The sequence below is a fragment of the Chenopodium quinoa genome, unplaced genomic scaffold (assembly GCF_001683475.1).
Source record: "Chenopodium quinoa cultivar QQ74 unplaced genomic scaffold, ASM168347v1, whole genome shotgun sequence".
Taxonomy (NCBI): Eukaryota; Viridiplantae; Streptophyta; class Magnoliopsida; order Caryophyllales; family Amaranthaceae; genus Chenopodium; species Chenopodium quinoa.
The window spans coordinates 2,325,961-2,348,429 of record NW_018745065.1 but is presented as its reverse complement, the minus strand read 5'-3'; positions in this window follow the sequence as shown (position 1 = coordinate 2,348,429).

Below are 22,469 nucleotides of genomic sequence, written 5' to 3'. Positions count from 1 at the left end.
CAGCAAATTACTCACGATTTCAAAAGCGGTAGAAGTCATTATTAAATTGTTGATTCCAAAAAATGGGTTGTTAAACGTTTTTGTGCAAAAATAGGTTATTAGGAATTTGAATTTAAGAACTTTGTTAATCGAATTTAAATAGTTATTATGAATTTGAATGTCGATAGTATATTGATTTAGCCGCAGTTTAATCGAGTTTAAGTATATTTCAGTTGTGGTTATTGTTGTAGAATTTTATATATTGGAAATAGTATCATATATTGGAAGCTTATAATTTTCAGGGATTCCTTCTTCAACAACTTGGTCACACTTTCTCCCCTCTTACTTAATATTAGCCCAAACTCTTTCTCTCCCTTTCTTTCCCGACCTATTCTTTCTTGTCCGAGTTTCATCCTCTAAAAGCTTTGAAAATAATAGGTTGTACTTGGTCTTTTTTCCCCTGGCCCCACTCCCTCTCCCCCCCCCCCTTCCGATCCTTCTATCTCTCTTGACTTTTCTAACTCGAGTAATCCTTGATCGAGTAACCCATGAACGAGTAACTCCTCGAGTAATCCTTGACCAAGTAATTCGAGTAATCCCTCAAGTAACCATTTACCAAGTAATTCGAGTAACCCTTGATCGAGTAATCCCTCAAGTAACCCTTAACCGAGTGAACCTCACGAGTAACCCTTATCTGAACCCCACAAATAGCCCCTAATCGAGTAACTCGAGTAACCCCTTACTGCATAACTCAAATTACCCCTAACAAAATAACTTGGGTAACCCCTGCCACACGGTGTGGCTTGCTACACCAAAAATTTGTTGTTTGATAATATATGTTGTGACAAAATCGAGTTCAAATAAGTGAGAAAAGAAAAAACAATAATCGAAAATTATAGGTCGCACTTACTCCCTCTCTCTCTTCCTTGAGCCTTCTCCTTCGTTCTTTATTATTATATCATATGCTCTTTCTCTGTCCTTTTCTCTCAGTCCTATTCCCTATTTATCACTCTCTTTATTTCTCTTCCAACCCCCTTGCATCTCTCTTGTCCCTATATTTTTTTTAGCCTCTCTCTATCTCATCCTCTTTCCTTCATAACCCATATTATTTCTATCTCTTCCATTTTTTCTAACTTTCTTTTCTCCCGGCCTTTATCCTTTCTTCTAGCTTACCCCTTATCTCTTTTAAACTGGTATCTCTATCTTTCAACCTGCCATATCTCTTAGCCTCTCTTTTTCTCCCTCTTCACACCCTTCGCTTTCCTGGTTCCCTTTCTCTTTCTCGATGATTCTCTCTATTTTGGCCCTTGTTTCTCTACCTCCATTTCCCTTTCTCTCCTTCTCCCCTTCCTCTCATCCTCGATCTTCATCTTTCTCTCCTTCTCTCATTGTGGTTGTATACACATAAAAAAGCACTTACTCATGAATCTAAGACAATTCTACCATAATGTTTAACTTTTATGTTAAATGTGCTACGATTCAGATGACTTGTCCTTATTTCATCCTCTAAAAGGCTTTGACAATTATAGGTTGCACTTAATCCTTCTCTACAAACCCCCTTCCCCCTCTCACTTCCCCCTTTCCCTTTTATATCTCTTGGTTTCTCTCTAATGCGCGCGCTCCAAATGGAAACACGTGATGTAAGACATGCTTGTTAACTATAATGTTGGAGTTCCGATGTTTTTTTTTTTTTGGCATATCAAAATTGTTATGTTTGATTTGTGCAACAATAATTTGAGTGTGAGCGTCTTAACCACACCAACCCTACTTGATAAATTCCTAACCCCAAAATAGTTTGCTCAACCCTAGAAATTTGCTCACCTCTTAAAGTCTAAAAATATTGGTTGTGAGTGTCCTAGCCACACCAACCCTACTTAATATGGTTCGACAAACATCTATTCGTGCGCGTGAATTTTTTTGACACCATATCGAGTTGAATATATAGTTTGCTCATCCTTAAATAATTTGTCTACCCCTAAAAATTGTATACAATTTTCCTTACCCCTTAATAGCTTGCTCACCCTTAAATAACTTTTTTGCCCCTAAAATTTGTATACAATTATCTCACCCATAAATTAATTGCTAACCCGTCAATAAATTGTTAACCCCTCAATAGTCTGCTCATCCCTAAATAATTTGTTCACTCTTAAAAAATAATATATAATTACCTTGATCCTGTATAAATATGTCACCATTATATAAATTTATCGCCTTTAAATAACTTGTTCACCCCAAAAAATTGTATACAATTATCTCACCATTAAATAAATGCTCACCCGGCCCCTAAATAGTGGCTTTCGAGGTAGTCTTTCACAATAATACCTAGTGTTGGACTCCACGCGCGAACTCCAATTAGCAAAATGTGATGGAAGCCATACTTGTTAACAATAATATTGGAGTTTCGATGTTATTTTCTGTAGGCGTATCGAAATTATAATGAGTGTATAATTTTGATTGTGCAACAGTAATGGATGTTTGAAATAATGTTAGGCACGTAAAATCTACTTCCTCCGTTTTTTTAATAGTTGCAACATTGCGCACGTGGTAGTTGGAATTTTTGTAATTCTTGTTTTAAGGTGTTGGAATATGGTTTTTTATTTTTATTTTCAAAAAGGTAATGAGTTTGAAAATAAATTTAGTTCGAGTGCTTGTTACATGTGTCTAAAGTAGTGTTGGTCATGGATATTTTTTTTAAAAAAATTGATAATAATATTTTTGGTAAGGGAAAAAATGAAGTATATTCTATTAAGAAAGTGTAAAAAATTGATCACTTTAGTTACGTTATTTTTGTGCTAACTATAGGTGTTTAGAGTTGGTCTTCAATTTGCTTGTAATTCCAAATTCTTAACCCTAATTGAGTTTTAAATGCAGTCAAAAGATAGGACTTTTTAAATATTTTTTTTAATAAACTTATAAGTTTTTAAACATTTTTAGATTTTTTTTTTTTTTTTTTTTTTTGTTGTTGTTGTTGTTGTTGGTGTTGTTGTTGTAATCTATGGATTGGCTTTTGTACTTGGACCAAAGCCAAAAAAGATAATATCTTATGATTTCTTATGGGCCACACATTAAGCTCTTGATTTGTAACATGAATTGGGTCCAACCTAATAACATTTTCACATTTACAAATTTACTACTTCTCTTTATTAATTTTTTATTCGGATATGATTCTTTTTGCTTCGAGAGACAGATTAAATGGTTATTCTGTCACTAATTCTTGCAAATATTTATAAACGATTATCTAGGGTAGCTTCACGCACAGTAATTTAGTAGAACCTTTATGAAAAATGTGATGATGTAGTTACATTTGGTGGTTTGGAGTTAGTCATAGTGCAAGAGTGTATCCCAGTGTTGAGACTTGAGAGCCTTTACATAATGCCCTTGAAAGTATGTCATGATAGCTTATCACTACAAGAAAAATGTCTTTTCATAGCGATTATTTCGTAGCGATTGTACATTCGCTACAATATGCAACTCTGTTTGTGAAATAATTAAGGAAGTCGTATCATTTTATAATCGCCATGGTTTTTCCCATATAAAGTCAATACGGAAAACATAATAATACATATCCACACTATTTTTACACATTTATATAATTTTAAGAAATCGTATCATTTACAATCGCCATTAAATCCTAAAAATCGATACGAAAAGCCTTTTCAACACTTGATATATAAATATTGTTTGACAAAGAATACATAAAATATGTCATAGCTTATTGGTGAAATATTTAATATAAGAGTTTGAGGTTGCATGTTTGAATCTTGTAAAGATCATATGCATGGTTGTTTTTTTTTTTTTTTTTTTGAAGAAAATGAGTTAAACATTTATAGCGATTGTAATCGCTACAATAATCACCACAATTGGATGTAGTTTTTTGTATCGATTATTGAGGCCAACCCCAGTGATATTGAAAACCACTACTAAAGGCTAAGGCAACGGGGATATTGTATCGAATGACCATTCGTTGGGGAAGCTTTTTGTTGCAATTACAATCGATACTAAAGGTTAAAATAATCGCTACGAAAATGTTATTTTCTTGTAGTGTATAACCTTCAGCTCAAGCACTCGAGATTGATAATGTCATAAAAACAAAAGAAAAAAGGAATGGAGGATCGGAAGGCCTAATGTTCAGCGTGATAATTTACTAAGAAAGTAAGAAATACTTGAATACTTGATCATAAGTACAAGTTAAATAATCATGTATGTCGTGTTTTGCTATACAAAAAGCATATGTCCTTTGGTGTCGATATTTTTGTTCTTCAACCACATAGTTGAAGTGTTAATGACTATAATCATGTTACAGGCCTACGTTCTTATACCCTGGCCTCAAACCTCGACATGTTGTGGTACCTGGTTTTTAGTGGACAGAAATTAGTCTATAAAAGGCTCCACTAAAGTGTCTGATAAGACTTATAATTAAAAACTTAGAGTCGCCACCTTATTTTTATCCGAATAAGGACGGATTTAAAAACAGTCAATTTTAAGAAATAAATCTTAAAAATAAAATAAAATCAATTGCTAACTCCATAAAAAGAAATAAGGCACAGGGTTTGGGGTTTAGGTTAAGAGAATCGAACGTCTGAAACTCGTCTTCCCTTCCTTTCTAAGGAACGAGCTCTTACTATTGCGTTGTTAAAAGTCAAGTTTTAAGACAGGTAAACCACATAAAAAATAATAATTAATATAAGGTAGGTTTGAGCACCAAAGTTGCACTACGTACCGATCATAGTGAGATTTTGAATTCACTCATGGATCAAAACCTTCGTAGTTCAGACAGATGCCATGTTTTAAATAACCAATTCCATTGGGTTTTTAATTTGGGTTGTTGTCATTTTTGTAAGTGGGATTTTAGTGATCTTTGACGGATTCACTCATAAAAGTAAAATGAACCACCTTGGTTGAGGAAAATCACCTCGATTAGTGATCACCAAAAATGTCTTTTGAATAAAACAATTCAACAAATGCGTCCCGATTGACGACTTTTTAGTGGGTCAAGGTATTTTTTGGAGTGAAACTGTAAGGGTTCACTATATAATCTCACTTTGGGTTTAAATTCACTCAAGGTTAATTTGTAAGGTTTTAAGGGTTATGTGTTTAGGCTTAATTGAATTGGCCAAGTAAAACACGACACCTGTCAAGGCCTTACTTCCAAATAAAAAGGAACAATAAACTATTTAATCATATCCGATGGTCAATTAATCCATTGGGTAATTATGATGGGATATTAATTTATTTTTGTGGAGATGGATAATTGTTACAACCTTATACAACTAAATAATTAATCTTAACCTCATGTTTGGAAATGAGGCCATAACCTTACATTAACTATCATTAATTATTAGAAATAAATAAGCAAGGTTATGATTCATTCTTGTGTCACAAAAGGGTTTGAAATAAAAAGGTTCATGAAATTATAAAAGAAACAATGTTTGCTAAAACTTTTATTTCTGAAGTCATCATGACATAAATTAAAGTCCTTAAGACATCATTTTATAAGATTAGAGATTTTTAAAACAACGACATTTATAGAATTAAAGGCTCTTATTTCTGAAGTCGTCTTTAAAAATAAGATTAAAGTATCTTATAAACACTTAGAATTAAGGCTTGTTAAAACTCTTATTTCTAATATTAATTTTTAAAATAAGATTAAAGGCATTTTAATTAAAACTTCATAAGTTAAGGAGTATATATATAATATAGTGTAATATAGGTTTCATACCCCCATTTAAAAAGAAATTAATACAATTTTAAAAAACAATTAAGAGGAAAACGTGCTACATATTTCATCTCTTTGATAGCTTGAACTAAAAAAAAATCATTAAAAATCATAGAAAAAAATCAAAAAAATTATTGTGAGATATGGTTGGAAAGTTCTTGAAAAGTTCTATCACTTGAGATAAAGAAATAGAACTGATTCTTGTCATAAGGGTTACTTTACAAGCCATCATAGGGACGTGGTAAATAGTTCTTTACTCTTGATCAACAACCTTTGTTTAAAATCTTAATTCCTTAGGTCTTTAAGCTCACTTTAAGAAATAAATCATTATTTAAAAAATATATTAGGCAGTCACATGAATGTATTAACCTTTCATATTTAAAATGCATTATAAAGAGATACAATGCAAAATGCAATTAACCCCCCACTTTGTAACCTATCACCTCACCAATAGGCTTGGCTTTTTAATGTGGAATAATGAAAGATTTAGGGCTAATTTAGCACCTAATATCGTCATTACCCCTATTGGTAACACCACATGAAAACAAACACATTAGTTAGCATAATAATAATAATTAAGGAAATTAAGAAAGGAATAAAGATAATACCTCAAACTAGATGTAGCAATTTTTTGGATAACCCTTCTCACTTATCAAGAATGAAAAGATGATTACTCCTTAGTTAAAGTGTAATAAAAGAGACTAAATGATTTTTTTTGGAATTTTGAGATATTAAAAGAAATTAATGCAAAATAAAGCTAAAAAACGTTTTTTTTTTTTTTTTTTTTTTTTTTTTTTTTGATTTTATGATTCTTGATTAGAGAAAATAAACTTGAAAAATAAAGCTAAATCTTAAGAAATAAACCCTTTTTTTTAGGTTTTTAATATAGGCTAGGAATACTTAAACAATTAAATTAATATTATTTTTTTTAACAAGGATAATAAAGAAAAATAATGCTTGAACTTGAAATATTTTTGTTTTTTTTAATAGGAATTAAAGATAATAACAACACTAAAATAAAAACAAAAATAACAACTTAATTATAAGATGCTTTTAATAAGCTAATAACTTAAAAATAAAGCTAAATTAGAGAAATTTTAGCTAGAGCAAAGATTAGAGGAGAAAAATTTTAGAGAGAATTTTAGAGAGAGAATTTGTAGGAATTTTTTGGTGGTACTAAAACTTGAGAATAAGTGGAGAATTTATAGGAAAATAAAGGGGTTAATTTGTAAATAAAAAAGTAAATAAATTAAAATTCAAGGATTATTTTGGTAAATATCAAGATTTTGGTAATAATGAGAATCTTGATATTAAATCCTTTCGTTTTATATGTAACAAACTTTCTTAATCTGTTTTGCAACACTTAAACTGATAAAATAAAGAAAACCATAATAAAATCAATTCTAATATTCACATAATAAAAAGGTTCTAAAATACCATGGTAAAAAAATATATGACCAAGCCATGTCATAACTCAAAAATAATACTCACATGGTATACGATATCAGGGTGCCTAAATTTCATTAGTGAATATTATACTCACCAAGGTGTTAACACAACACTTATACAATAAAAATAAGCTTTGAGATGTCAGCTCTAAAAGATACACAGAGACCTTAGGTTACAATACTAATAGGGTTGGACAAAATATTTCAGAGTAAGCAAAAAAAGTAAAAAGAAAAATAACTCGTGCCTTTATTAGATAGTACATATAAATTTACCCAAGAACATCTAAACATACGACAAATCCTTATAAATACGAGCATTACAAATAATAACCCTTATTAAAAATATAAAGTAAAGTAAATCATATAAAATCAAAAAATTGACATGGTCAACGTGAAAATACATCATACAATATTATGTCATACGACATAAACTTAAGGTGGTCAAGAGTAAAATATATTCCCTTAACCGAATGACTTTAAAAAAATGATGAACTCTTATCTTGCTTTACTCAACTAAAACACAAATTTATACTTATCACAGTCTTAAAAATAAAAGATACAAACTGTTTCGGGGTTTTCTGATGTCCTGCGGGAGAGTTACAATTCCGAGACTGGAACCGGACGCCTGTACCTGCAAAACAAACGGATGCTCCGGATGATTGGAGATCCGCCTCCGACGGTCAAGTTAGTACTTGATTAAGGAGTAATTAATGCGGAAATTAAAGTGATTGGGTCTCTCTAGGTGAGAGTGTTTAATATGTGTAATCTGCGTTTTTTTTTGCGTCCCCCCCTTAATGAGGATTAAGGGAGGTATTTATAACCTCGGGAAACGTGTCAATCTAGGTTTAGGTTAACCTTGGGCCGATTGGGCTTCCCTCGGAAGTTGGGCCTAGGTGGCCGACTTCTCCATTAAGCATGGAGTATGCCACGTGTCATGACATAATAGGTCCAAGGCGGACGAATAAGCGTGTGCCACGTGGCAAGCCCTGAGAGGTCCAACTGGGGAACACTTGGCTGGACCTGATTGGCCCACGTGGCGCATTCCAATTGGTGGGAGCAAAATCCCCTAATCATTTGCCCCTCACAAGTGGCACGTGACTGGTCACGTGTTACCTGTGACAGGTATCGCCCTGTAACAGGCGACAGCCTGCTACAGGTGTCATTCGGCGAGAGGCCGAGAGATTCTCCCGCCAAAATTTTGAATTCTGGAAGTGACCCTTCGCCTTCTCACTTCGCCTATATAAAGGAGTGTTGACTTCGGTCATTTTCACACTTGAAAACTTTGTGAGAGAACATTCGGACCCCTGAACTTGCTCTGACATTTTGGACCCTTTCTGCCTACCGCCTGCTCTGACAAGCCGACTGCAAAGGATTTTCAGAACTTCATCAATCGTCACTCGTTCAGGTAACCGTCGGTTCTCTTACTCTTAATTTTCTCTTTACTTTATTCTTTTTTGAAATGGCACCACAGAAGCACACGACACGACCTAGGTTAGTGATCAGCCGGTCACCGGGGACGGCTGAATCTAGGACTAGGAGTGCCGCCTGCCCTTTTCTGGACCCATCTTTGCCCTTATACAAAGTCCGACTGTATCTGTGTCTATGCAGAGCATGATGGCCAGAACAAAAAAGACTGCCAAGATCTCAAACTCAGATGGCTCCTCCCACAGGGTGCCGATTAGTGAAACATCTGACCAGGCGCCAGATGTGGAAGTGAAACAAAGCGGCTTGAAAGCCGGCAGTTCTGAGGGAGGAGTCAAAGTGACCCCTTCCCATTTTACAGTTGACAATTCTACATTCTCTCCTGCTCCTTTTAAAGGAGAGGAGGCGGGCCCCTCCGGGAGAGGGGAGGAGTCGTCCTCTTCGGACTCGTCAGAGGACGATTCCGAGTCTAGCTCTTTTGGCCATGCTTCTCTGGACACAGAAGAGAAAAACAGTCGCCTACAAGAGGCGAGGCTTTCTCACGCAGTTGAGAAGGGGGACGATTGGGCGGAGCCATCCGCCTCTCACCGAGAGTAAAATACCCCCTACTACTGCACGGTACCTCGGGGCCGGATCACGGCCATGCAAGAGAAAGTGGAGAGCTTTATCGCAAACCACACAATGGGCCCCGGCTTTTTAGTGTTCGTGCCGGATCCAGAAGACACAGTCGTCTGGCCGGCTGGTACCAGTTATGATGGCGCCTGCTTTGGCTGCTACGAGGCGGCCATCAAGGCTGGGCTGCGCTTCCCACTACATCCGGCTGTTCAGCGGATCTTGGATGGGTATGAGTTGGGGTTATGGCAGTTAGCCCCGAACTCCTGGGTCAACGTACTCGGCTATGTGGTCGGGTGCGAACTGCACGGGGTGGAGCCGAACTTCGAGGCTTTCGCCCACATGAACTACCTCAGCCGGACCCCTAAGGCAGGCGGTACCGGCTGGTATCAATTGACGAGCCACAGGGGCTACCTCATGACGAGAGGTAAAGCAAATAAATGGAAGGACTGGCGGAGCACCTTCCTTATCATTGAGAGTTCAAACACAGAGCTGAACAAGCGCTTCAACAGGTGGAACAGGAATCCGCCCCTTCTTGCAGGCGGCCGCAGCATGCCGCCTGTTCCCTCCAAGGCAAAGAAAGAGATCCTAGATAAAGGACTCTTCAAAGTAGAGTCGAAGGTGAACTCTACTTCAGGGGTACGAGAGCAAGTACCCCTGCACTGCGTCCCGAGCTTCAAATGGCTCTACGACGAGTACTTTTTGGCCGCCTGTGGCCTCAGCAGTCGGTGCTCAAGAGGTAGCCGGCCTGTCGAATACTCTGTTGTTCCATGCATTTCTTGTTATGACTTTTATTAACTTTGCTATTTGTTTTTGCAGCGGACGCCATGAGCAAAATTACCGCCTCCAAGACTGCGGCGGCCATGTTGCGGGCCTCCATCATGCAACAGTCTTCAACCGACTCCCCCAACAAGGGGGCACCCTTGGTGGGCTTCGAACCTTTCACCCTCTTTTTGGAGTTGTGTTTATGCATATACTGACTCTTTTCTTCTTTTTTAGACGGGCGCTCCAAGAGCTTCTTCTTCCCAATAGCCGGACCCCAAGGCCCGGAGGACGACTGTTGCGAGCTCTCCTGGTTCTGCCAGGAAACATGCGGCGGCTGAGAAACAGCCGGCCACTTCTTCTAAAACTCCAGCTGGGCCACCTAGAAGTATGAAATTATCCTTGTAAATTTTAGACTTGCTCCCTTCTTTACTAGGTCTAATCCGTTTGTTTATGCTTGATGCAGCCGGCCCTCAGGAGCCTGACTTGGTCGAGGTGGCCAAGTCTATGATCAAAGCCGTTCCCCCAGCTGAAAGGGAGGCGGTCAATGGTGTCGGCACCCTTGACCTAGACGGGATTGCAGGGGTCCTTGCTGAGGTATACTTAGCATATTTTTGAGTATTTGAATTCCAGGACGCCTGTTTTCTTTTTTGTTTGGAAACTGACGCATGTTCCCCTTTTTACTTAGGCCCTGCTCCGAGTGAACGGCCTTCGCAAGCCGCTTGACCGGAAGAACAAAGAGGTAAAGGCTGTAAAAGCTATGGCCGCCTCTGACTGTGATAAGGCAATGTTTCAAATTGCCCAAAATGAAGTTCTGACCATTGATATTCTTTATTATCAGGCGCAGGATACCGCCGTTATCCGGGCTCAGTTAGAGGCGGCCCAGAAGAGGAATAGCGAGCTGGAGGCGACCATCAACAACCTCAAGGCCGAGCTGAGACCTCTTCGCCAAAAGATGTCCTCATACGAAACCTTGGAGAAATCCTTGGCGAGCGTAAAGGAACGCCTGGTGACCCAGGAGAAGAGTCTTACTCAGGAGCTCTCGGAAAAGGCCGAGCAAGAAAAGAAAGAGCTGGTCCGGGAGATGATGGAAGACTCTGCTCAAATCCAGCGCATGACTTGGGGCCGCCTCTTCCCCAATGCCGACTTTGCCTCATGGGAAAAAACGTACCGCCAGTGTTCTGATCGATATAATCAAGAGATCCTGGCGGCTGCTGAGGAAGAGGCGTTGGAGGAGGAGGAGGAGCCGGTAGTGGCGCTTGTGCCGCTTGGGGGTAATGCATCAAAGAAGGATGCAGCTGAAGCCGAGTCCATCAAGAAGAGTGCTGACCAGGCGGCAGCTGCTAATATTGAAGATCTGCCCCCTTCTTAAGCTTTATGTCTTCTTTCCACGGCCTGCGTGCCGTTTGTTTGTATTTACCCGGCCAGGGGGCCGGGGCTCTGAATATTTTGCCGATCTTTAATGACCGGCTTCCTTTTAATGAATATTTTTGTTTTGCTTCAAATTTGTTTAAGTATTGAATATTCTGATATCCAATTGTACACTATACCGACTGTTTTACATGGCCGATAGTTGCAGACAGGTACGGATAGTTAGTCACGCCGCCTATGCCCCTGGACGACTGGTTGTCTGTTTCCAGGCTAGACGATCAGTCGACCATTTATCCAATCGGTATTCGAACCATTTTAAAGACTGGATCCCCTTTAGGCAGGCGGTCCTGTCATTTGTAAAATTAACCAAGTAGGAAAGTGGTTTCCTACTTGTCATGTTTTTAGGCAAGAGACTTTAGGCCGTCTAGGCCGACTGTTCCCCGCCATATTTAATCTAGTGTGAACAGGTGCTGTATGAACACCTTTTTAGTTTCATACTAAATTTTTAAGGAGTGACCAAGTAAACATGATTGTTACCTAGTCGCCAAGTAACTGAGTAGTAGAGGTATCAAGCGGTGGGCACCGGTTGTTCCCCTTTATTCGCCAATGTTTGTTGGCCTTTAACTCATAGGTTGTTAACCTAGCAGGAGTAGTGGTTGAGAGCCCCTGTTTGCTAAAAACAGGCGGACGACTCATACCTTTTAGGCTCCATACTAAGTTTGAGAGAGTGACTATGAGTTAAATTTGGTGTTACTCAGTCGCCGTCACTCCTGCTTGAGTAGTAAAGGTACCAGGCGGCGGAGGCCGGCTGAACCTTTTGATTCGCCAATGTTTGTTGGCTATTAACTCAAGAGGTACCCCCTGCATTTATCCCAAGTAATACAGGCGGTCATCTGACTCAGATGTCAACTGCTACCACTGGTTTGGTTAGTGATAGAGTTATCCTTGTCTCAAAAACGGCTACGTGGTTGCCCTTGGGGACAGTCGTATAGGTGCCGTGTAATTAGTTTATAGAGCAATGTTCCACCCAAAAGGGAGCTGCTCTCTGCGACGAATTTCATCCGGAGGGATGCCGCCGGACGCCTGCTATGATGTTGGGACAGGTCGTATTAGTTTAAAGATTGGATCAGTTGGCTTGGCGCCTGGACTGATCATTCGGCTTGTGGCCTTGGTTAGTTCTTGGTGAACGTAGGTGCTAAGTAAGAGGAGGGTAGCCGCCTGTTTAGGCACAGGGTCGGCCAGACCACCATCATTTTTTAGCTAAGTATAAGGGGGGTGGCTGTGTGCTTTGTAACCAGTCGGCCCTCTTCTATGGAGAGTAGCCGACTATATGTCCAGACGGCATGCCCCTATGGTGATAGAGTAAAATATTCAATGGAGAGTAGCCGACTGTAAAGGTACAGGCGGCATGCCCCTCTGAAGATAGAGTAAAATACTCAATGGAGAGTAGCCGACTGTAAAGGTACAGGCGGCATGCCCCTCTGAAGATACAGTGAAATACTCAAAGGAGAGTAGGCGACTGTAAATGTATAGGCGGCCTGCCCCTCTTAAGTAGGAATAAAAATTGAACATGGAGAGTAGCCGATTGTTTGTCAATAGGCATGCCCCTCTTAGTACAAAATTGAATGAAACAGCAAACTTTAATTAAGTAGCCCTTGACTATTTACATCATTCAAAAGAAATATTTCTTAAGATTATCTACATTCCAAGTTCGAGGCAACGATTGTCCGTCTGGTGTTCCCAGACGGTAGGTACCGTCCCTGACCTCTTCACAGATTCAGTAGGGTCCTTCCCAGTTGGGAGTTAGTTTGCCAGACTCATTAGCCCTTCCAACTGCTTCCATTTTTCTAAGTACAAATTCCCCCACTTTGAGTGGACGCCTGTGTACTTTTTTGTTGTATGATCTAGTCATTCTCAGGCGGTAAATTTCATGGCGCAAGACAGCATTGCCCCTCCTTTCAGGAAGTGAGTCTAATGCCAGGCGCATGGCTTCCCAGTTTGCCTCTTCGTCATATAGCATTACTCGAAGAGTCGGCTCGTAGTGTTCTATTGGAAGAACAGCTTCTGCACCATAAGTTAGGAGGAATGGAGTTTCTCCAGTCGCCCCTTTTTCAATCGTCCTATTGGCCCAGAGAACATGTGGTAATTCATCCGCCCATAGGCCGCCTGATCGTTCAATCTTTTTCTTGAGACCGTCTGAGATGATTTTATTAAAGGCTTCTACCTGGCCGTTTGCTTGTGGACGGCCGACAGATGCAAAGTAGTGTGCAATTCCTTGGTTACCGAACCAGCTTTTGAGAACAGGCGTCTCAAATTGGGGACCATTATAAAAAACCATAGACATGGGAACCCCGAACCGAGTGATGACATTTTTCCAGATGAATGAAATTACATCCTTCGTCTTGATTCCCTTTACAGCCTCCGCCTCTACCCATTTAGTGAAGTAGTCGACGACAACAAGTATGTACCTCCTTCCGCCTGTAGCAGGCGTATATGGACCCAGAATATCCATGCCCCACTTAGCAAACGGTAGTGGGCTATGAATGGTAGTGAGGTTAGTAGCCGGACGGTGAATTAGTTTGCCAAACCTTTGGCACTTGTCACATTTTTTCACCATCTCCATCGCATCTGCTTCTAAAGTAGGCCAAAAGTAGCCCTGCCGCCTTGCCCGTTGAGCAAGCGTCCTACCGCCTATATGGGAAGCACAGTAACCAGAGTGAAGATCGTCCAGTATCTCTCGCCCCTTTTCTGGAGTAACACACTTTAAGAAGGGTTGAAGGTACCCCCTTTTGTGAAGTTCTCCCTTTATTATTTCAAAACTGGTTGCTCATTTTTTCAGTGCTGCCGCCTGTTGATGATCATCCGGCAGGGTACCATTTGTCAGATATGCCCTGATTGGATCCATCCAGGTTGAGCTTCTGTCTAAGATTCCAATAGGTTCTTCCTCAATGCTTCTCCTCTCCATTACTTCCCAAAAAACAGTTCGAGGAGTATCACAGGAGGCGGATGATGCTAATTTTGAAAGTGCATCCGCCTGGTTGTTTTCTGATCTCGGCACTTGGGTCAGATGGAAATCCTCAAGGGAGCCGACTACTTGTCGGACCGCCTGTAAATACTTGATCATGGCCGGATGGGTTGCTTCGTATTCGCCATTGTACTGACTCACTATCAATTGTGAATCGGAACAGGCGTCTATTTTTCTTGCCCTTGCCGCCTTGCACATGCGGATTCCGGCTAGTAAAGCTTCATATTCTGCCTCATTGTTTGAGGCCTGAAAACTGAAGCGTAGAGCATACTCGTACCTGTCGCCCTCTGGCGACTGACATATGACGCCTGCTCCACAACCATTTGAAGTAGAGCTTCCATCCACATATACCTTCCAGACTTGGTTTGGAACTTGAGAGTCAGGAGGACGAGTCATCTCAACAATAAAGTCAGCAAAGGCTTGCCCCTTCACTGCTTTTCTAGGCTCGAAGGTAACTTCGAGGCTCTGTATTTCTATGGCCCATTTGATCATTCGGCCTGACGACTCCATGATGGTCAGTGGCCGCTTGATAGGTTGGTCTGTATACACGACGACTGCATGTGCCAAAAAGTAGGGCTTCAATTTTTTAGCAGCCATGAAGAGTGCAAGACCAAATTTCTCTACTAAGGGATACCTCAACTCGACATCTTTCAGTACGTGACTGACAAAGTAGACCGGGAGCTGACAACCGTCTCTTTCAGCAAGGAGAACAGCGCTTAACGCATGATCAGAGACGGCCAGGTACATGTAGAGTACTTCTTTGGGAAAAGGCCTGACCAGCCTCGGCAAGGAATGCAAGTGAACTTTCAATTTCTAGAAGGCCGCCTCAGCATCCGGCCCCCATTCAAACCTTGCCTTTTTCTTAATTGCCTGGAAAAATTATAGGCATTTGTCGCCTGATCGGCTTAGAAATCTTCCCAAGGCCGCCAGACAACCTGTTAACTTCTGAACCTCTCGGATGGTACGAGGCGACTGCATGTCGATGACCGCCTGCACCTTCTCAGGGTTCGCCTCTATTCCTCTCTGATTGATAAGGAATCCGAGAAATTTCCCAGACTCAACTCCAAAGACACATTTCTCGGGATTGAGCATGACATGGTGCCGCCTAAGTGTGGAGAAAGTTTCTTGGAGGTCCGACAGATGATCTTTCTGAAGTTTAGACTTGACAATCATATCATCAATATATGCCTCGACATTTCTCCCAATCTGATCAAAGAACACAGTGTTTATCATTCGCTGGAAATTGGCCGGGGCATTCTTAAGACTAAACGGCATGACCGTGTAACAGTATAACCCCTAATCAGTGACGAAGGCCGTCTTCTCCTGATCTTTCTTCCATAAAGGAATTTGATGGAAACCAGAGTAGGCGTCCATAAAGCTCATCAAAGCATGGCCGGCTGTTGAGTCGACCAGGTTATCAATTTTAGGTAGAGGGTAACTGTCTTTGGGGCACGCCTTGTTTAAGTCTGTGTAGTCTACACACATTCGCCAGGTGCCATTCGGCTTTTTAACAAACACCACATTTGCAACCCAGTCTGGGAAGTAACGTTGTCGAATGAACCCTGCATCAAGTAATTTTTTAACTTCGGCGGCTGCCGCCTGACTTCTTTCTTCGCCATGGTTCCGCTTCTTCTGCCGTACCGGCTTCTTTTTCGGATCCACGGCCAGAGTACCGCCAGATCAAGACTAATGCCTGACATTTCATGGACTTCGAATGCAAAGATGTCCTTGTATTCTTTCAATAGTTTGTGAAAGTCGTCACCCAGGTCCTTTAGAGCAGTCGTCCCAACCTTGATTGTTCTGTCAGGACGCGAGTCATCTAACATCATGTCCGTATGCTCACCAGCTGGCTGAGGGCGGAATTCATCCGACCGCTCCTCTGCCAATGATTGCTATTTTCTGTCTTTTCTTGCGGCCCCTGTCTGGGATGCCTTTCTCTTCTTGCCACCTGCTTCTTGGACAGGCGCACTCTCCTTGACATTGTCAAGGTCTATTTTTCCACCACTCGACCCAGTGGCCATAACAGTGGGCTTGACATCCGAGAGATAGCACTCTCGGGCCATCCTCTGATCTCCCCTTAGGGACCCGACTGTTCCATTATCCCTCTCAAACTTGAGCAACATAAGAGATGGGATTATAACAACCTTGGAATTATTCAGGGTTGGTCGTCCCAGAATCATGTTGTAGGCCGAGAGTTCTTCTACTACCAGGAACCGGACTACCATGTGTCGTCCTTCCCCTTTTTCGCCCAGGCGGATGGGTAAATCCACTCGTCCCACTGGGTGGACGACTCCTCCTCCAAACCCTACTAAAGGGTGGGATGCCGGATGTATGCAATCAGTCTGATATTTTAGTTTCGACAGACATTTGCTACTGATGAGATCTGAGGAGCTTCCGGTATCTATGAGGATTCGGCCAACTCTCTGGTTGGCCACTTTACATTCAATAACGATAGGGTCGTCATGCGGCCCTCTTACCTTTCCCAGATCTTCTTCAGTGATGACAATCTCAGGAAATGAATATTTGGAGGGCCGTTCTTGGTGAACGGAATTTACATCTAACCGTCTGATATTGTCTTTGTTGCCCCTAATAGTGGGGCCGCCTCCTGAGAAGCCGCCTGCAATGGTGTAGACGACTGCATCATCTGTATCGGAGCTGTCGGCCTGTTGATTCTTTTTGGTCGACTGCTTTTTCGAGGAAGTGTTCCCCGTAGATTTCTTGACAGAAGTGTCAAGATCACCTTGCTCAGCCAGGCGGTCCAGATACCGCATGAGACTGATGCATTCATTGGTGTGATGACCAACATCTTCATGATAATCACAGAATTTTTCTTGGTTCCGATTGTTTGCAGAACCCTTCATGGGGACTGGCTTCTCAATTGAGATCCGTCCCTTGATTTCCTTTAGGATAAATTGGCTATCCTTGTTAAACACATACTTTGGGGAGTATGGTTTGAATTCTTTTTTCTTCTTCTAGGACGGCTATTTAGAGGAATCAGTTGCCCAGACCTCTTTTCTCTTCTCGTCTTTGTTTGACGACTGCTTCTGTCGTCCTTCTCTTTTGTCGGACCTTTTCCCGTCTGACTGTTTTACCGTACTACAAAGATCAGTCGCCTGTATATAGGCTTCCGCTTCAATCAAGGCCTCTTGAAGAGTCGCCACCCTCTTTCGGACCAAATCAAATTTAAAGGTCGACCCGTCTTTGAGACCTCTGAAAAAGTCAGTATAGGCTACTTCATCCGGTAACCCTTGAATCTGTATTCTCATCAGGTTAAACCGCCTGATGTAAGAACGAAGCCCCTCCTTCTCGCCCTGCTGAATTGTTCCTAAATCAAGGGTCGTCTTCTTCGTAGGGATGTTCATGGCGAAGTTGGAGGTGAATAAGTAAGCAAGCGTCTTGAAGTTATTTACACAACCAGTCGGCAGGTTGCCGAACCATTGTTGTGCGATTCCTTTGAGAGTCGCTAGGGAAACACTTGCACCAAGTGGGATCATCCAACCCTTGAAGGTACATCAGGTTGGTGAATGCCATCAGATGGTCTTCTGGGTTAGTAGTGCCGTCATAGGCGCCTACTAATACATTTTTCACTTTGGCCGGCTGAGCGGCTTCAGTAATTTCCTTGGAGAAGGCCGACGGCTGTTCACCAAGTCTAAGCAACCGTAGCTGCCAGTCCATAGGTTGGACATTTTTTGCTGCATGTCCACCAAACGGAGGTGGCTGTAAAAAATACTGTTTTTGCGGTACAAACGGTAAGTTTGGTACCGCCTAGTCGCTATGAAAGCCGGACTGACGGGAGGTGCCGCCTGACTAACTCTCATAATACGACTGAGTATGCCTCATCGAGGTATTTCGCAGACTGTCTTGGAAGTTTGAAGTAGAGGCCGACTCTGACAATCGGTCACTCTTCTTCTGCTCTAGCAGTAGCCGAGCGTCTGTGTATGTTTTCCTCGACCCGTCCGCCTGAATATGACGAACAGGTTTCCTATTTCCTGGAGTAGGAAAACGGTATTTTGTGAAATCAAGGGCAGGTGGCTCCCACTTCCTAGATTTAGGATGAGGGGTCGCCTCTCGCCCTTGAACTGGCTTTTTCTTCCGTGAAGTGGAGGGTTTCTTAGCCGACTGCTCCTTGTCCAGAGCAGGCGGCTTCTTGTTGATCAACTCTTGAATTTCTCCCTTGAAGTCCCTCATGAAGGTCATGAGTTCGTTCCTTGTGATGGGAGCAGACCCATCAGTCGGCTGCTGCCGAACAGGCGGTGCGCCTGCTGGCTCGCTTCCAGTTTGAAGATGTTTCCGTTCCCTCCTTTCGGTATGACGGGTACGTCGGGCCCTTAGGGTCCCGTCTGAAGCTGTGTGAGCTTCAACTTCAAATTCATTCTCAGTATCGTGGTCCGACTGAACTAGAGGGTCGTCCAGGGGACGTCTCTCTTCGGGAGCCGGCACAAACGTGGATGCCATCTCAGAAGTACTCTCCCCACAGACGGCGCCAAGATGTTTCGGGGTTTTCTGATGTCCTGCGGGAGAGTTACAATTCCGAGACTGGAACCGGACGCCTGTACCTGCAAAACAAACGGATGCTCCGGATGATTGGAGATCCGCCTCCGACGGTCAAGTTAGTACTTGATTAAGGAGTAATTAATGCGGAAATTAAAGTGATTGGGTCTCTCTAGGTGAGAGTGTTTAATATGTGTAATCTGCGTTTTTTTTTGCGTCCCCCCTTAATGAGGATTAAGGGAGGTATTTATAACCTCGGGAAACGTGCCAATCTAGGTTTAGGTTAACCTTGGGCTGATTGGGCTTCCCTCGGAAGTTGGGCCTAGGTGGCCGACTTCTCCATTAGGCATGGAGTATGCCACGTGTCATGACATAATAGGTCCAAGGCGGACGAATAAGCGTGTGCCACGTGGCAAGCTCTGAGAGGTCCAACTGGGGAACACTTGGCAGGACCTGATTGGCCCACGTGGCGCATTCCGATTGGTGGGAGCAAAATCCCCTAATCACAAACTAGATCAAAACAACAGGAAAACAAATAAAACAGAAGACCAAATTCACGTCGGCGAAGCAAATCAACGTAACGGAAATTACTATTTGGAATAGTGTCAAATAGTGTTTGAATAGTGATATGCAATACATGACGCATATGAAAGCCAGCCGTCCCAATTAGCGTCAGATAAATATTGATACAATTGATCCAAATTGAAATTTATTGGATACAATATTAACCGCGGGGGGATAAAAAGAAAGTAACGTTATTTTACTATTGACAATTGCTTATCAAAACTGACGAAAGAATACACACACTAGACTGAGTAAACAAAAAAAAAGAAAAAGAACAAAAAAAAAGAAAAAGAAAAAGAAAAAAAAAACGAAAAGAAACAAACAAAAAGTAAAATGTCAGAAGCTAACTCATTTATCACAAAGTAGTCAGCAACCCGCAATCCAGTTAGAAAAATGTGAATGTCAGAAGCTCGTAATTCTTTTATACACGATCCGAATTTTCAGTTGTCTTTACTATTCATACATACTTTATTTCTATGCGTTGTATTCACAAGTATTCCCCGTTTACTCTCGCCCATACAATACTCAATTATTCTTAGATAAATATCGATGGGTTTGGTCCAAACTTATATTTATCGGATCAAATATTAACTGTAGGACAAAAAGACAAAGATATTATAACAAGCGTACATAAAAGGGGGTCCCTTTAGCACTATAATATGTAGTACCCATTTAGGTGTGGGAATGTTTGTCATTTCCCTATATTGGTTGGACATGAGTCTTAAGAGTAGTGGGCTTTATAGCTTAGGTAAACTGGTCATATAATAGGGTAAGGCACAAATCACAAAAAATCACTAGATAAAATAAAAAGTACTATAACAGTCTAAGTGAACATATTAATATACTTACTATACTCTAAAAGGTTAAACAATGCTTGCTTATAAGGAAAATGACACATTCCCCTAGCGAGACAAAAAATATTTACTTTATACTATACGATTATTATACATATATGTATAAAAAATATGGTCTAAAATACTTACTTTTTACTATAAAAAGAAATTACCCTTATCCAAAATCTCCACTCATCACTTAATTCTTATCTTCTTCCATCTTCCTTCTTACCCGAAAAAATCAAACAAAAACCACCATTAAACTCAACCACCATGTTTCAAGAAAACCAGGTTGATCAGTCTGTCTTCACCTTTGAGGAAGACATGCGGATGATAAGGGTGTACTTCATGTACATTGTGGGGCTAGTGGTCCTCCTAATGGCTGTATTAATTTACTTGTTAATCCATAAGTAAAAACCCAAAAATTACTTCGGCAGAGCAGGGTAAAAATGCATGTATTGTTAGCTGTAATTCAATATTTTGTAATTTAGTAGTTTAGAAGTACAAATTGTAACATGTATTTTGGAAATTATGAATAAAAACTCATTATTATTACTCGTTTCCTTCGTTTTAAATAATAAAACAAACATTATTAAATTTATTAAAATATTTAGCAAAATAATAATGATTATTTGCAAAAAAAAAACAACGATAACTATAATAAAAGATAATTATTAATGATAATTAAAAAAAGAGTAGGATCATAATTTGGTGTCTACAGATTGCCCCACATTGATTGAGTTTAAATAAAACGATAATCAATGTTTGAGAAATGACACAAAATTTTGATGTATGTTTTTGAAATTAAAAAAAAAAGGAAAATCCCAATTAATTTTCATTTAAATGTTGGCTTGGGTGCAGTTGCAAAACTGGCTGAAAAATAGAGTGAAATTCTCACTCAATTGCAACACAAAGGGCAGCTTAGGTGCAGTTGAAAAACTGACTGAAAAATAGAGTGGAATTCTCACTTAATTGCAACACAAATTTCGGCTTAGGTGCAGTTGAAAAACTGGCTAAAAAAATAGAGTGAAATTCTCACTTCAATTGCAACACAAATGTTGGCTTGGATACAGTTGAAAAACTGGCTGAACTTTGCACTAGTTTAATTTAGATAGATGTTAAAAGACCGAAATCCCAATTTGCACGAGCTTTAGGGAAGATAATAATCATTCTTGAAGGACCATAGTTTATGGTTTTTGGATGCAAAAACATCAGGTGGTTTGTACTGAGTTTTCGGAAAAGTAAACTCCTTCGGCCTTTTCTTCCTGGCACCATTATCACCACCACCCCTATAAAAAGGGAGGTGATACTCATTCTTTCTACTCCAAATCAATTCCTTCTTTCTCCTTCCAAGCTTCTTAAGCCTTATTTCTTCTTTCCTTAATTTTTCTAAGAAAAAATGAATGCAATGTTTCAAGAAATCAATGAAATCAGTGGAGCTAGAAAGCTCCAACTAAAATGGGTGGTAGAAAACATTTCTCCACCTCGTCTTTCCTCTTATAAAAGTGTCTTTACTAGAACCCTCACCCCTCTCCTATCTATTCAACCTCGGTATGATATGATTCATGCTGCTGTTGAATTTTGGGATAAAGAACGCCATGTTTTTTTGCTTTGGAGAGACGGAAATGACTCATCTTCTAGAAGAAGTGGAGGGTTTACTAGGTCTTCATAAACAAGGCCGTGTGATTACACCTGCTGACCCAAGGGCAACTAATGTGGTCATGGGGGATTTTCTAGGTATACCACTAAATATGGAAAGCAATTGTCGCCTGCTTGACATTTTAATGTTAGAGAACTTCCTTGAAACCTTCTCTTTATCTCATTGGGAATTTGCCAACAATGAGGATTTCAGAAAGTGCAAAGAAAGAGCTTGCATCCTTTTTATTGCTCGGCCTTGTTTTACTAAAGGAATCATTATTTTCCTGTCATGTTCGTTGCCTTTCTTTGTTGTCACAGATTGAGTTAGGGAACCGTTTAGGGCCTCTTATTCTAGGGGAACTTATGATGGGGCTGAACCATCTAAAACAAAATCTAGGTGGTTTTGTTAAAGGGTGTCCAATTGTGCTTCAACTTTGGTTATGTGAGAAATTCAAGCTGTCTAGACCACCTTTTCGAACTCCTTACCAAACCCGATATATTCGGGAGAGAGATTTTTTCCCTATATTCCGTCAATGTTGAAACCATGGTGGATGGACAGGCCTCTTTGCTGCAACTGACGTGGAATGGATCATTTCATTTCTCAACAT